This window comes from Dama dama, chromosome 12 (assembly GCF_033118175.1).
Source record: "Dama dama isolate Ldn47 chromosome 12, ASM3311817v1, whole genome shotgun sequence".
Classification (NCBI taxonomy): Eukaryota; Metazoa; Chordata; class Mammalia; order Artiodactyla; family Cervidae; genus Dama; species Dama dama.
Genome location: NC_083692.1, coordinates 25,210,811 through 25,228,584, shown reverse-complemented (window position 1 = coordinate 25,228,584; position 17,774 = coordinate 25,210,811). Strand labels below are relative to the sequence as shown.

Genomic DNA, 17,774 nt, shown 5'->3' with positions numbered 1-17,774 from the left:
GGTGGGGGGGGAATGGTAAAGAGTAAGAACAAGGAATGTCTACACAAGAGATAGAAACAATGCAAATCAGAAACCATGCAGCTCTTGAGAGAGATTGTGAGCACACACTCTCCCCAAAAGTTGCCATGGTTCCAAATCACCTCCCATTTCCAGACCTGGCTATGATGGTCCCTGGAGGAGCCCTGAGTTTTTGTAATAAATGCTCACTTCCTCAGATAAGGTGGAGTGGGTCTTTATAATCTTTGCAAATAAAGAGCCTGACCAAAACACCGGCTTTAGTATGAGGCAAAACCATACAGTACACATATCCTAGTCTCTACATGGCAGGCATCATGTTGTTGAGTGAGGGCAGATACAATGCGCAAAGGATCAACATCAGATGGTATGACAACAACATGGACCAATCTCAAAGCCATTATGCTGAGTGAAAGAAACCTGGCTTAAAATGTTACACACTCTATGACTCCATTTATCTGTCATTCTTGAAAAAACACATAATAGTGATAGAGAATAGATCAGTGGATCCTGAGGCAGGGGTGGGAGGAGAATGTGACTGCAAGGGGGCAGCACAAAAGGCTTTGGAGGATAATTGTGCCAGTCCATATCTTAACTGTAGTGGTGGTTACACAAATCTATATTTGTCTTTAAAGAGAACTGTAAAAAGAAATTTTAAAAAGGAAGGAAGTAAAGGAGAGAGGAGGAAGGGGTGATCACTCCGATAAGCAGCATTACTAAATGGACCATCAGCCAGACCAGAAGGAGAGCCAACTCTGGGCAAAATTCATCTTGGCATAGGCTCTTCTCAGTGCTCTTAGGCTTGTTTTTTAATCCCTCAACTCTTCATTCTCTTCTTTCTAGCTGACATTGCCTTCATGACAAATTCACACCAAGGAAACAAGCAATAAAGGTGGAATTTCAAGTATCAACCAAGGGATGAGGGAAGTTTTGAGTTGGGATCAGATCTTGCCATCTCTCCTAAAAGCACAGTGTAAGTCAGAACTAGTCACATGATCAGCTCCAACTATAAACTCTCCTGGGAAGTTATCCGGCTTTCATTTCTGTTTTGTGTGTGTGTGTGTGTGTGTGTGTGTGTATGTGTGTGCGCGCGCACATATGCCCAGTTGTCCTCTTTTCCTGCCATTGAAGTGAAGTGAAATGAAGTCGCTCAGTTGTGTCCGACTCTTTGCGACCCCATGGACTGTAGCCTACCAGGCTCCTCCATCCATGGGATTTTCCCGGCAAGAGTACTGGAGTGGGTTTCCATGTCCTTCTCCAGAGGATCTTCCCGACCCAGGGATTGAACCTGGGTCTCCCGCATTGTAGGCAGATGCTTTACCATCTGAGCCAGCAGGGAAGTCCTTCCTGCTATTATCAAATTCATTTTTCCCTTCTTTTTTATACCTAGGAATATTTCTTTTTCTTTTCAGGAAGTCATTCTCTCAGCTTGCTAGAGAGAAATTTCATGATTTTTTTCCCTGAACATGGAACCCTGAAGAAAAGCTGGGACTTGTAGTTCTCAGCTGTCTTTCAATTTTCTTTTTTTTTTAATTGGGAGATATTAGTATGTCCCGACAGACAGCAAAAGCTTGAGAAAAGTAACCGTGTGAGGGAAAAAAAAGGAGCCTCTGTTGGCATATAAGACAGCAGCAGTCACATCCTGGAGGAACTTACTTATAACTTGAACAGGATCCTCAGATAAGTAGCAACAAAGGACCATGACAATTTCTTAGAGAGGGGTGGAAGGTAACTCTGCAAGTCAGACAGGACTCAGAAACAGTGGCAAAGGAGCGTGAGAAGACCATATACACCAGGGCTGACCACTCATTAGTCACCTGCCATCTCACGTGGTCATTATCTTCTCAGTCACTGAAATGCACAGAAGGCAATGCAGCAGAAGAGCAGTGGCTCAGGAGTCACAGCCTGGCAACAGCATTTCCTAGAACCATGATCTTTGGCAACTTCCTTGGGAAAATTTTCTTAGCTTCCTCATCTATAAACAGAAATAACAGGAGTACCTACCTCATAGAGCTGTGAATATTAAATGAAATAAACATAAGATAAGACCTCAACAGTGTCTGGTGCAGTTTGCTGCTCCCCCTCCAACACACACACACACACACACACACTCTCACCATCACCATTACCACCACCACCACAGCAAAATTATGCAAGGGGATCTAGGTGGAGCACTGACATTGTCCACTACACAGAAGCTCTCAAAAATGTTACCTTTCAGGACTTCCCTGGTGCTCCAGTGGTAAACAATCCACCCTGCAATGTGGAGGATACAGGTTCCATCCTTGGTTCGGGAACAAAGATCCCATATGATGCGGGGCAGCTAAGCCTTAGTTGACATGCCACAACTAAGACCTGATGCAGCCAAATAAAATAGATAAGTAAATAAATAAATACATATTTTTTAAAATGTGACTTCTCATGATGAACCAGACAAGCCACCCCTGCTCCTCATGAGGAGAGCCAAACTAAATGAACTAGTAGGCATTCGATGTGAGAAGATTTGCACCAGTAAGAGCAGTAAATAAAAGCAACAGATTAGAGCAATGTTACTAAATCCCATCACTTAGGTTCCCACCTGGCATATTTAATAAATGATGTCTATCTTTTCTTGGTGGATGCAGTGACATAAGTACCATCTAAATCAGGTCTGCAGAGCTTCAAGGGATCTGACAGATATCTATCTTTTAGTTCAATAGCATTAATGCATGGAGGACTTAGAGGGATTTGTGCCAGGAATTAGAGAATGCAATGTTTGTCTTGAATTAACTAATTTTTATAATCAATGTACTGTGAGTAATATGCTCCTGCCAAAGTAGATTGGTGATCTGCCTGAAGTACCAATTATGTCCCAATTTATACAGTAAATCTATTTGGTAATATGAGGTGTTGCAGTGATTTTAATACATCAGTAAAGATGGAAATCAATATTCTTTTCCTTTATTTACAAAGTAAGCTTTGTAAATAAAAAGGAAAAGATAGGGTTTCCGGGACCAAGTCAGCCTTTTGCGGCAGCTTTTCCTACTTCATGGCTGTGGACTGAAGGTAGGGTCTGTCCCCCTACTAGAAATTCCACTCTGACACAAGATCATCGCACTCTGTGGGTGGTGAACCTCTTGAGTTTTGGGGAAGAATGAGTGTCTGCTTCAGGATAGGCGTGTTGCTGAGTTTACGGGCTGAAACTGAGCTTTAAATGTGTGTCAGACATTGTCACACAAATTATCTCACCTGGCAAAGGAGGCTGGACAGATGCTAGCATTCCTACTTTACAAAGAAGAAAACCAAGGCTCAAATTCAACAAAGGATTTCCTGAGGATCAAGGTGAGGCTCAAATACTGCATCATCAGATGGTAAAACCTAATTTTTGCCTGTGAATCCATGAAGTCATTTAATGGTCTCGTCTCTATATACACCATTGTCTTCTGAGCAGACGAGAACACGAGATCACTAAGACAAGTAGGAAGTTGCCAAGTGCAGGAAAGAGAAGGGAAGCTCAGGCAAAACAAGCATGGGCAAAAGCAGGAGGCTTACAAGCTCATGTGAGATGGAGAAAGTCAGAAAGAGCATCAGTCCTACACTTACAAAAAATTTTTTTACAGAAACAAACAACACGTCCAAAACTATTCTTAAAACCACAAAACAGTTGAGGTGACAGGACCACCAACTAACCCAAAATTTGAGGAAAGTCATCTGCAAGGGGAAATGAATTGTGAGCTCTTGCTTACTCAGAATGGATGCTGTTGAGCATTGAAGAGTTTAGCTAAAATTGTCAGCGAATTGGTAAAGGACAAGGAGAATGTTTGGAATCCCTGGGGGAAGTGGATTTCCCTGAGGGGTAATCTATACCCAGTTGTAGTTTCTTCTTCATAGCTTTCACTGGGAACTCACAGAAAAGTCTGGCAAAAGTTCTGAGAACATGTCCCTTGTCCCACAGGTTTGTGGGAAGGAAACAGATGGTCCTCCAGAAAGACAAGAAAAGCCACCCAGATCCTGCTGTTCAATCTCCCCAACAGAACAAAAGCTTTACACTGTTGCGGGGAGAACAACACACTATCACTCTTAAGGCACAGAAGAAAATCTACTGCAGCAGAGCGAAAGAAACAGAAAAGAGCCATTTACTCCTGGGCGTGGGGCAGGAATACCTGCTGGACCAGAACCACCTCTTGGAGGGGACAGAAGCACTGAGGCCCAGGGACATAGCCCGTCAGAAACCTTCTAATGAGAATGACAGGGAATGCCTTGCCTCTGCCCAACCCTTCTATGATCAGTCTAACAAGCAGCAAGTAACAGCAATTGAATACTGCTGAGAGACTTTAAAAAGTGTGGAAAGAGACTCTCCCAAAGGAAACCCCAAAGAGAAGATGGAAACCTGAGGGTGGAAAAGATATTAAGAAAAACCCTCTGACAAGCCGACCCCTACCCTCAACACAAGGCAATGCCAGAGGAATTTTAAGTCTGCAGGGTCTGTGGCTAATCATGGCGACAACAAACCCCAAAGGGAGTTCACCAAAAGCCTAGCAGAAGGAAAGGTGTACTCATTTCCAGGTACAAAAACTATTTACAGTCTCTACTATTCTATATAAAATGTTCAGATTTTTTTTAATTATAAGGAATATTAAGAAAGAAGAAAAAAACAATACTGCCAAGAGATAAAGCCAAAAAATTAGGCATATCATATCAAAACTGCTGAAAACAGAAGACAAAGTTTTAAAAAATATTTACTAGAGCTGGGGGAAAAGATACATTATGTACACAGGAACAAAGATGAGTATTATAGAAGACTTCTTGTCAGAAGCCAAGCAAGCTAGAAACCCATGGAGTGACATACTTAGAGTACTAAAATAAAGACTATTAACCAAAGTTCTACAACCAGCAAAAATATGGAAGAAATACTTTCTCAAAAACAAACAAACAAAAAATGGAGAGAATTCATTGCCAGCAGACCTGCACTATAAGAAATATTAAAGAAAAAAATCTGAGGCAAAAGCAACATGATTCCAAGCAGAAAACTGGATTCACACAAAGAAATGACAACCTCTAAAAATGGAAAAAATGAAAGTAAAAATGAAATTATTTTTCCTTTATTTTTAATGATTCCAAAAAAATAAATGATTGCCTAAATTAAAATAGTAGCAATGTATTGTATATTTGTATCATATGTAAAAGTGAACTGTATAACAACAGCCCAAAGGATAAAAGGAAAAAATTAGCAATATGTGTTATAAGGTCCTGACATTATACACAAGGAAGCATAATAATATTTAAAGATAGACTCTAATTAATTACAGATGTACAAAGTGGTACATTGCAAACCAATTTGCAGTCACTAAAAAAAAAAAAAGAAAGGGTATAAATAATAAGCTAATGGTGGCAATAAAATGAAATCATAATATATGCTTAAGTAAGTCAACAAGGGAAAGAAAGAGAAAATTTTAAAATGGGCAGAAAAACAAAAAATAACTATCTAGATGGTTGATTTTAAGCAACCATATCAATAGCTATCATTATAAATTATAATTATTAATTGTAAAATTAATAATTATAATTTGTAAATTTATTTATTAATAATTATAAATTTAAAATGATAAATTATTAATTATAAATCATCTAAACTCATCAATTAAAATGTAGAGATCATTCAATTGTATAAAAAATGCAAGACCAACTACAACACAAATAGTCAAACTGAAAGAAGAAATAGACCAGTTCACAATTATAATTAGAAGCATCACCACTCCTCCATTAGCAATGATAGAAAGACAGAAAATCAGTAAGGAATAGCACTATCCACCAATTTTGGCTAATTGGCATTTACAGGATATTTCACCCAACAAAAGCAGAGAACACATTTTTTTCAAATGAACATAAACTAGTCAGTATGATAGACTGTGTTCTGGGCCAGGAAATAAACCTTAACAAATTTCAATAAATAGAAGTCATACAAAGTTCTCTAACCAGAGCAAAACTAAATTTTATAAAAGAAGGATAGAGTTTAATTAGAAACTTTAGTTGCACTAGATTGGGAAGGGAGCTCAGTGGACTTTTAGGACTATGCTAGTCTCAAAGCATGTGTTACACATGCAGATAAAGACAGGCAAAAGCTTTATAATTTACTGTGAAATTAACACACAGGTAGGAAAACTATTTTTGGTTATCACATTCCTCCCCATCTAGCAGCAAATATACCTATGCTTTTCTTCGACCTGAAATATCTACAGAGTCAACCCTTTGTAATCGTAAATTCAACCAATGGTGGATCAAAAATATTTTTAAAAAAAATTCCAGAGAGTCCCAAAAAGCAAAACTTGAATTTGTTGCATGCTGGCAAATATTTACATAGCATTTACATTGTATTTAAAACTATTTACATAGCATTTACATGGTATTAGGTATTATAAGTATTTGAGAGATGATTTAAAGTATACAGGGGATGTATGTAGGTTATATGTAAATCTATGCCATTTTATGTTTGAGCATCTAAGGATTTTGGTATCCACAGGGGTCCTGGTACCAATATGCTACAGATACCAAAGGATAACTGTGCAGAGAAAGGCAGTGAAAAACAGATTGAAGTCTAGGGGTCTAAATCCAGGGCCTCCTGCTGATCATGGCCCGTTTTTTCTTTCCTCTATCAGATCACACGGTGTATGTATGATGATTCAGCCCTCAGGCCTCAAGGACTTAATCCTGGCTCCCCTGTCTCCAGCTATGTGGTTATGGGTATATTACTTAACCTCTCTAAACTTCATTTGCTCACCTGTCAAGTGGAGATAGCTATTGGATCTATCTCAGATGAGTTTTGTGAGAATTAAATGGAGATGATGTATGAAAGTACTTAGTACAGGGTATATAAACCAGAGTAAGAGCTCAATAGAGATAGTTATCACTATTATCATCCATTATTATTATTCCTAGGGAAGAAATTCTCCTGGGAAGCTCTCCATAAGGCTAAAACACTTGGGCTATTTAGAGACTTTTTTTTTTTTTTTTAACTTGGAACCTGAAAAGAGGCATACAGTCTTAAGGCAGGAAGAAATTAAATCTGCCATGGTTTCCCATCTCCTCTCTGGGAGGGTTGGGGGAAAAAAAGGGAGGCAAAAACATCAGGCTGCCCTATACAAACTCTCTCACAGGAAGACCCTGTCCCATCCCACATCCCCCACAAAGCTGTTTTCCCTATATGGTTGTCTGTGCTTTAATTCCTTTAACTGGAGCCAAACACTGTCATTCTACAACATAAATATGACTTCAAACCCATTTAGTGCTGGGATGAATGACACAATGTGTTATAATCCTATCAAGATTTTTTTAAAAAACAGTTTTTATATAAGGGGGAAGAGGCTTTGTTTATTTGAAGAGGATCCCCTGGAGGAGGGCATGGCACCCCACTCCAGTATTCTTGCCTGGAGAATCCCATGGACAGAGGAGCCTGGCGGGCCACAGTCCATGGGGTCACACAGAATTGGACATGACTGAAGCAACTTAGCACACACTGAAAGGAGACATTGTACATCTTAAAGACCACTTGAACCCAAAGAAAAAGGCAAACGAGTAAAACTAGAAGGATCCTGGAGGGCAGGTAGATCAGAGGTCCCCAAACACCAGCCCTCAGACCAATTTATATACAGATTCCTAGGTTCCACTCTGGAGCTTAGTTGCATCCAACTCTTTGTGACCTTATGGACTGTAGCCAGGAAGGCTCCTCTGTCCATGGGATTCTCCAGGGAAGAATACTGGAGTGGGTAGCCATTCCCTTCTCCAGGTATCTTCCAGACCTAGGGATTGAACCTGGGTTTCCTGCATTGCAGGCAGATTCTTTACTTTCTGAGCCACCTTGGGGAGCCTCCCTAGGTTTATTGAATCTGAACCGGTTGGGGTGGGGTGATAAGATTTTAACAAGTGGGAGGAGCCAGATGTGGAATCCCACATTAATACTAACTTTTCTCTTCATAGAGATCAAAACAGAGCCCAGGAGTGAAGTAAGGGTCATTGTCTAGAGTCATTTCAAAGCTGTTGTCAACACACTTGGCTCAACTGTAGGAGTGAGAAAGTAGTGTGAGCAAACAACTCTAGTCACTTTCACATCCACCCCTAATGGTTCACTGGAGCATTTAACAAATGGACAGTGTCACCTTCCTGTGATCTCAGTCTCTCTGTGCTACCCATGGTGACAACTCTCTCAAGATGGCTGAGATAAACCCACACCGCTCTGTAAGTTCAATTTTTTGATTGCAACTCTTCTCCAAACAGAAAAACTAACAGCACTGGAAATGTCACATTTGGTCAGTAGCTGGCAGTTGTGATGGGAGCAGCATGCACTAACAAGAGGAAGTAGCAAGAGGCCAAAAATGAATCTAAAGGAAACAAAGTGACCTCTAACCAATAAGAAAACACAAGCCAATCAACCAAGAGAATGGATGAGGTGAAAATGGGCTGCTCAGGAAAATCAATAGGGTGCAAATCGGCTGCACTCAGCCCTGTGGCCTTGCACCTGGTTCCAACCCAGAAGTTGAAATGCATCATTCCCACTTTGCAAAGACAGCTCCTCACTCCCACCTCAATCTGTGCCTGCAGAATCTTCCTGTTTACCCAGTCTTCTCCCTGAAATACCCTAAACTTTGTTGACACATGAAAACGTGCTTTCTGCATTTCCCCACGAGTTTTGCCCAGAACCTCATCATTTTATACACAGATTATTTCCAGAACCAGTTCCTTCTGCCTCCATCCTGTCCCTGGCATACCTGGCAAAGTCAGAATAATCTGCCTCCTTTGTCTGCATGACTCCTTTATATGAACCCTTGGCCAACAAGGAAAATCTTTTCTTTGTCCTTGTCTGAAGCTTAAAGTTTTTGTTCAGGACCTTCCCTGGTAGTCCAGTGGTTAAGAATCCACCTGCCAGGGCAGGGGACATGGGTTCACTCTCTGGTCCAGGGAGATCCCACGTGCCACGAGGCAAGTAAGCCCGTGCACCACAGCTGCTGAGCCCAAGCGCCCAGAGCCTGTTCTCCGCAAGAAGAGAAGTCACCGCATTGAGAAGCCCATGTACCACAACGAAGGGTAGTCCCTGCTCACCGCAACTAGAGAAAGCCTGGGCAACAAGAAGACCCAGCACAGCCAAAATTAAATAGATAAATAAAATTTTAAAAAGCTTTTGTTAGGACTGGTCCTGAGACTGCCTATTTTGTCTCTCTGAAAACAGGAAAACACAAGCCAAACGAGAATGTTCTCTCTGAATATTCAGTTCTTCTACCCACTTTGGGTTGAGCCAAAGCATCCCCTTCTTTACTAGGCCTTCCTGGAACATCAGCATCCCCCAAACATCCCCTCCTCCTCTCTCCTTCACCCGCATCCCTCATGTCTACATTAAGTTCATGCTCACGTTCACTGTTACAGTGCTGGGGGTTTGGTGTGAGAGGTGGTATCTCTATAGTGGTCTAAACTCCTGGAGGAAGGCAGAGTAGGGTGCAAAGTACACTGTGAAGAGACTTGGCACTTCTCAATCTGGTCCTCCTTTGCCTTTAATAACTGGGTTCTTGAGCAAGTGACTGAACCTCTCACGGCTCTTCTGTAAAATGGTATGGTCCTATGAGAAATCTCTAAGCTTTCTTCTCATTCAAACATTCTAGAATTCTAAGGCAAAAGTTGTCTTTTCTTCATATCCCCCATAACACTAACTTTTTGCCCTTACTTTTTTTTACCTTTTCCTAAAAGTCTCCTTCCTTATTTATTAAATAGGATTGATAATAATACCTTTTCCATAGAATTTTTGAGAGGCTCAAATAAGATATTGCTTGCAAGAACTCAGTGCAGATTTGGCAAAGTAAGGGCTTTATAAATTTTTGTGATTGTTATGAAAGAAATAGAGGAGTACATTAAGCATCTGTTGAATAAATAAATAAAAACAACTATGCTTGAACCCCTCAAAAAATCTCAAGTAATTTACTTGCCATTTAAGCAGAAAGGTATGCTACCATTCCTTTAAAAACAAAATGTATTTTCCTTTCCTTTCTCTGAGCTAGAAATTCTCACTTATAACTGCTGTTCTGTGTTCACATTAAAAGTAGAAGCTCAGAGCTATTTCTGTAGGCCTCTGTGCTGGACAGTGGGCCCCAAGAAGGATCGAGAAAGGTATGCTCATCCCAGACAGCACTCCTGAAGGTTAAAAACACTGTGTATCCCAAATAGGAAGAATAAACATTCCATTTAGAGAAGCCACAGTCGCTTTAACCTGAGACACAAAGATTTCCTGAGACGAGAAGAAGGAGAAGGCTGCAGTTCAGAGGCCCCTCGTCCCTGGCCAGCAAGTTGTTAAATGTCAGTGAACTCACCGAGTAAGTCCTTTTCCTTCTCAAAGCAGAGCCACTTGATGACACTTCTCTCAGAAGACAGAGAAAACCCACCACTTGGTGTTCATTTACCCAGAACAACCATGTGCAAAGCAGAGGAAGTGTGTCCTGAGGCATGACCTCAGGGAAGAGATCACACCCTGAGCCAACCAGCCAGAAGGAAGACTCTCAACTCAACAAATTAGAGAGTTCCAGGAGGAACCATGACAAAGATGGCTGCCCCTCTGACTAAAAGACACAACGGTCATGCCAGAAAATAGAATTCACAGAAATGGAGTTAGGCTGCCTGGAGTAGATTAGGAAACCACAATCCATGGCACTCCAGAATTCAAATAATCTAGACTCGACTTAGGGAAAGTGGCAAAGTCCTCCTCAGAAATAGAATAGCTTAGTAAGCCCACAGGACAAAAAGCATCATACAATAAAAAAAAAAAATTTCTTCACCACTGCTTATGAGTCCCAACTTTTAAAGTATTGCTTCAAGTGACAACAAAATAGATAAATAAAAACCAAAATGCTTCCTGTCCTTTGGTGGAATTCCACTGGGGTTGGGAGGCAGGTATGAGTATAAAATATACATGCTTTGCTAGGTTGCTTCCGTCATGTCTGACTCTGTGTGACTGACCCCTTGGACTGTAGCCCACCAGGCTCCTCTGTCCATGGGATTCTCCAGGCAAGAATACTGGAGTGCGTTGCCATACCCTCCTCCAGGGGATCTCCCCGACCCAGGGAAACCTGTGTCTGACTTGTCTCCTGCATTGGCAGTCAGGTTCTTCACTACTAGGGCCACCAGCATGATGAAAAGAAATACTTTCAAAAATGTATTACTCAGTTCCTACGTTACAGATGAACAACTGGTCAAAACCAATTTGGAAAGGAACTGCTACTGTATCTCTCTAATCTTGCAAATGTTCCCTATGCATCCCTCTTTCCATCAGACACACATCAATCCTGAAGTCTAATCCATTCTGGACCCTTTGTGGGCTGATGGTTGAAATGACAGCCACAATGCCTTCCTTCACGGTCTCAAGGTCACTGGGAGGTAGAACACAGGTTCTTTGAAATCTCTCAACCAGAAGTTGGATGATGTGATATCGGGGATAAGGTTAACCACTGTTCAATAATTTTCAATTACCGTGTGTTTACATAGGGTGTGTGTATGATATCAAACATATAAAGCATATAAAATTACTTGGTGATAAGGAAGGAAATGGTGAATGTGTGTATAGTGTACCAAGGTAAAGTCTCAGGAGAATTAGCGGGTAAGAGAAGAAATCTTATGGGGACGTCACCAAGCAAGTGTTAAAGTGAAAGAAAGTGAAGTTGCTCAGTTGTGTCCAACTCTGCGACCCCATGGGCTGTAGCCTGCCAGGCTCCTCTGTCCATGGGATTTTCCAGGCAAGAATATTGGAGCAGGTTGCCATTTCCTTCTTCACAATGGGAGCATGTCATTGCTCTGCCTCTGACCAATTTTAGGACCTTGAGTAAGTCCCTCACATTCTCTAAACCTCAGCAGCATCATTATAAAACAGAGAAAATAGTAACTGTCCTTTGTGAGATCAAAATATTACTTTTCTCGTGTGGGATCTCAGAGAGCAAAGTATAAAGACAAATCAGCAATCAACCCAGATTTCTGATATTTACCGGATTTCTTGATCTGTTTGGAAGCTCTGTTGTTGCTGGAAATAGTTTCTAGTCTCAGCGAGGCCTGCGTGGTCCTAGCCATGAAATAAAGAGAAGCCCCTGAGTCCCTGAGTCCAGAAGGCTCCACAATACAGTGAGAGCATGTGCTATGGAAGCTGGGACTGAACAAGGGGTTATCACATCTTTTCGCCTGTTCTGGCTATTAAGATACAAAGATAAGAATTCATTTTTATTTTCATACAGAAAGCCTTCTAGGCTGGACTTGTCTCCTGAATACTGATCACATCCCCACAGGAAGAAGATTTTTAGGTTAGTTCTGCTTTTGTAACAGAGCCACCCTCGACTCTACAATATTATGTTACTTCACACTCTAAGGACACACACGCAAGAGTGTGTGTGTGTGTGTGTGTGCGCATGCATGCATGCATGTCAACCACAACAAAAGTGTCCCGGGTGTAGAAGGCCACTGACTGTCTGACAAAGAGAAAGCCAAACTAATAAGCTCAATCCTGGTGCCCAGGAATGGTGGGAATTCCATTCCTGACCAATAGTGACTGCCTTTGAGTCTGCCTCAAAAGTGGTCTCAGCAAGCCTGGGAGCCCTGCCCTCCCCGCCGGAGTCCAGTCCCTCTGTTGTGCCAAGGCTGCCGGCAATTAGTATCAGCGATGATGTCAACATTGGCCTGGTGAGTCCTGCTTTCAGCACATCTTCCTAATGAAGCTCTGGACCATTTAATTAGTAGCTGCTCTGACAATTCTGTCCTTGTAGCCTCGGCCATAGATTGGAACACAAGGGAGAAAATTTCCATTGAACCCATGCCATGGCATTTGCTCTTTAAATTGAGATGAGGGAGATGCACTCACCTTGCAAATACATCAAAATAAGAAGGAATACAATTTCTCACCCTATCAGCTGGGAAGGTACAGACAAGCAGCCATGCATAAAACAAAGGACACTTGTTTTTCTCCCCATTTAAGCAGTTGTTTGCTCATCACCTCTCCTTTTTGAGACATACGTGCTCTGTCTTTTAGAACATTGTCCTTAGAGTTTGGGGGAATTGAGTTTTAATTCTGCCTGAATTTGGGCTAGATTCTTAATTTCTCTGAACCTCTGTATGTTCACCTTTTAAATGAAAATAATAATACTTACCTCTGAGGTTGTTATGATTCAATCAATCAAATGAATATAGAGCACTAAGCGTAAGCACTAAATATTCAAAAAAGAGCTTTTTATATTACTGTTATATCTCAATGTCCTGAGTTCTGAAATAGATTAATTGCACACTGTGGTGAGTATAGCGTTGACCTTATTTATCTCTCATCTGTTTTCCACTTCAGACCCTTTTTTTTTCCAACCTATTTACTTCACCACTCCTTATAGAAAATAGATTCCAGCCATCTTACCACCCCAACTGTCTTCCTGTATAAATTCCAGTTTGTAGGTAATTTTCAAAAAGTGTCACTACCAAGTTTAACTGCAAGCTCACTTTCACAAAGTACAACGGGACTTTTATTTCCCTTGAACTAGACAACTTGATGGCTGATTCAGTCTCAGATCCCATTAACTTTTCAGCAGCCATTCCACTCAGGATAAGAAAGGGCCCTTCTAGCCCAAGGGCTAAGAAAAGGTAATTTATTTGGAAGAAACCACCAAACTCCACCCATTTAAGTTTTTATTAAACAGAGAGAAAATGAGATCTTAAGTGATACAATGCATTTGTGATTATCAGATTCTTTGAAAAGGTTATAGTGTTTACTAAAAGATGTAAAATAGTGATCTTCATCTTTGCCATTAAAATTTCGGGAAGGAGATTTAGAAACTTTGGAAGGCAACCATCTGCTAGAGTCTCATGAGACAAACTATTGGAATGGACTCTGACAATCAAGGAAAATGAAGATAAAGAATAAAATAGATCCATAATTCACTGGCTCCTCCTTTCCAGTTCAAAGAAAAAGAAGAAAACAGAGGTCTTTTCAAAAGCTAAAATTATCGTTAAAAAACATAAGAAAGTAAAAGGGGTTTCTTTCTTTTTCTAAAGATGAACTTTTTAAACATTGCCCTTTTCCCTTGAAACTATCACTGCACCTCCCTGAAGAGACTCAAACAGATCCTGTTGCCTGTCCTTAAAGAAAGGGCAGTTGCAACCAAGATAACTGTAAGGAAGATTATTTACTGGGAACAAAATCCACTTAGAATTCTTTATTCCTTACTCAGTTTGTACACAGGTTAATAATAGTGTTTCTTTTAATCTGGCAGGGATTTCCACGTGCCACACTATTCTGATGCATGCGAAACATTTTGCATCTGGCATATCTGCGAAGCATTACATCCCTACAAGCCAGGCAGAAAAAGAAGAAAGCAACTTCACTAGGCTGTTTTGTGACAGCCACAACCTCTGGCAGAAATAGAAGCTAACAGTGACAAGGGTGGGAAGTAGAACTCTTACAGGCTAACAAAAGGAGCACTTTCACTAATAGCAAAGAGGTGAGTAAGAGTTGCTGAACTCTCCCATCCCCAGGCAGAGCCAAGAGAGAGGGTAAAATCATTTGTCTTCTCAACCTGAACATGGAACCAGAAACACAGAGGCCCAAGTGCTCTCAGCCAGGGACTCTCTTTGCAAGATATAACAGGCAAGCAGAGAATGAATGACAGACGGAGAACCTGAGGGAGCCCAGACAGAGAAATGAGACAGAGAAGGTATGATTCAAAGAGATGAAGAAGAGGTGATGGTGGTTTAGCCTCAAAGTTAGGTCCGACTCTTGCAACCCCATGGACTGCAGCCCACCAGACTTCTCTGTCCATGGGATTTCCCAGGTAAGGATACTGGAGCGGGTTGCCATTTCCTTCTCCATGGGATCTTCCCGACCCAGGAATCATACCTGGGTCTCTTGTACTGCAGGCAGATTCTTTACTGACTGAGCTACCAAGGAAGTAGGTGAGAAAGAGGTGGGGAGACAGAAACACATGACCCAAAGCAAGGGGAAAAAGAGCCGCAAAAAAGAAATCAGCATCAGAATGAAAGTTAGAGAAAAGACATTTGATAGACAAGCCAAAGGAAACCAAAATGCAAGGGAAAAAAGGAAATCAAAACACAAGGAAAAAAAGGAGTCAAATGAGAGTGAAGGCGAGTAGGTTAAGGATTGCTGGGTGGGCTGAGAGCCCCTGAGAACATGATGAGGCACCTGATGTCTTCCATGCATTTCTTCAGGGAGCCTGGCAATTGCAAAGCACAGTCTAAGCAAAGTGACAAACATTTGCTCTCCAAGACCACGGACTTTGGGGTCTGGCAGATCCAGATTCAGGTCTTTGGACATGACACTTAACCTTTCGAGTTTTAGTTTAAGCAAAATGGGGGCTGATAACTTGCTTTACAGGATTGTGGTGAAGATTAAATATGACCAAGTATGTAAAATGCCATCATGATATCTGATACCTAAAATATCCTCAATGAGTGTTAGTTTCTCCTGTTTTTCCATATTAGTCATTCTACACTGGCCTTTTTTTTTTTTTTTTACTGTTACTTTCTCATCCTAATAAACCTTTGTGCTCAGTCATATCTGACTCTTTACAGCCCCATGAGCTATAGCCCACCAGGTTCCTCTGTCCATGGGATTTTCCAGGCAAGATTACTGGACTCAGTTGCCATTTCCTACTCCAGGGGACCTTCCTGTCCCAGGGATTGAACCTGTGCCTTTTGCATCTACTGCATTGGCAGGCAAATTCATTATCATTTGTGCCACCTGGTAACCCCTACACTGGCCTTTTTAATCATCAATAATTCTATGTACTGTCTCTCCACCCCATTGTAGACCCTGGCTTTCAACAAGTAAGTTCCTTAAGGCAAGAGCCTGTGTCTTCCCCAGAGAACCCTCAGTACTTTGCCTTGTCTGACACAAGCGCAATAGTTAGTAACTGAATGAACAAGTATTATTGAATGAATGAACAAACAAATGAACAAATGAGTTACTGAATAGTAATCTTCCTTTGGAGGGAGCTTAGTTACTATATAATCAGGGTTGAGTGCAGAAAACTAGCCCAGATCATTCAAGCAAAGAGCTTAATATTGGGTACAAGGGACTTATAAAGATGTTGGCAGAACTGGAGGAGCATCAGTCAGTCAAAAAGCTGCCACTAGACTATCGATTTCACGGTCATCCCACCATGACAAGCCACAGATCACGAAGCTGCTGCTTCAAACCTGGTCACAACTACCCTTCATACCCACAAATCTGGTGACTACACAGGCATCCTGGGTCCATCTCCACAACTCTCCCAACAGTTGTGTGTCATGACCCAGCTTGCTAGCAACAACTGTTGCCTCCTTTCTTTCAAATCTCAGCCCAGGCACACCTAATTGGCAGAACAAAAGTGGCATGCATGAGTCTGAGACATGTAGTTTTGTTTTTCAATTGAAATATAGCTGATATACACTGTTTTGTTAGTTTCTGGTGTACAACAAAATGGCTCAGTTATATATATAATATAATATATAATATATTTTAAATAATATTTATATTATATATTTATGTAATTTATAAATATGTAATTTATAAATTATATAAATAATTTATTATATATTTTATATAAATAATTTATAAATTATATAAATAAATATATATAATTTATATAATATAACAACATTTTATTAGTTTCTGGTGTACAGCAAAATGATTCAGTTATATATATAATATATATTATATATTAATATATATTATATATTAATATGTATGTACATATACACATATAGTTTTTCATATTCTTTTACTTTATTATTTATCACAAGATATTGAATATCATTCCCTGTGCTACACAGTAGGACTTTGTTGTCCATCCATTCTATATATAATAGTTTGCATCTTCTAGTCCCAAAAGCCCAATCCAACCCTCCCCACCATCCCCTTGGCAACTACAAGTCTGTTCTCTATGGGACATGAAGTTTTTTTATAACTTCCTAACATCAAACACCAAAGAATTGATGCTTTTGAACTGTGTTGTTGGAGAAGACTCTTGAGAGTCCCTTGGACTGTAAGGAGATCCAACCAGTCAATCCTAAAGGAAATCAGTCCTGAATATTCATTGGAAGGACTGATGCTGAAGCTGAAATTCCAATCCTTTGGCCACCTGATGCAAAGAACTGACTCATTGGAAAAGACCCTGAGGCTGGGAAAGATTGAAGGCGGGAGGAAAAGGGGACGTCAGAGGATGAGATGGTTGGATGGCATCACTGACTTGATGGACATGAGTTTGAGTAAGCTCCAGGAGTTGGTGATGGACAGGGAAGCCTGGCATGCTACAGTCTATGGGGTCGCAAAGAGTCAGACACGACTGAGCGACTGAACTGAACACACCAAACCAAGACCACTGTGGAGTGAAGGCTGAAAGAACCAATCCACATTGGGAAATTCTTTCAATCTAATGAGAAAACAAGTTTAATCATGAGAGAGGATAAAGCAAGAGAAGAAACAGGAAGGCCAAGAAATATACATAACTCCTCTATGGTCTTGATTTCTAGTATGTTCCAATTCATACATTTGAGTCTTTCATGAGATCTTGTGTATATTTTGGAGTTTGTAAAATTTTCTCACATCAGATACAGAAGAACAAGATTCACCTCATTTCCTAAATATCATTTCTTCTATGACTTTATCCATGGAGAAGACAGACGGTATTCTGGAAAGAAATTACAGTAATTAAGACCAAGGTCTGTCCTGCCAAATGTCTCCTTGGAATCTTGAAAACCTTTCCATCTGTTGCCTAGAGGAGGCAGGT

General features: G+C 40.7%; 1 non-coding gene across 1 annotated transcript; it reads right to left on the bottom strand.

The window, feature by feature from the left end:
* Positions 1-1,282: 1,282 nt before the first annotated feature.
* TRNAC-ACA (transfer RNA cysteine (anticodon ACA)) lies at positions 1,283-1,354 on the bottom strand. Its single transcript has one exon. It is a non-coding gene; the product is annotated as a tRNA-Cys (tRNA).
* Positions 1,355-17,774: the final 16,420 nt, after the last annotated feature.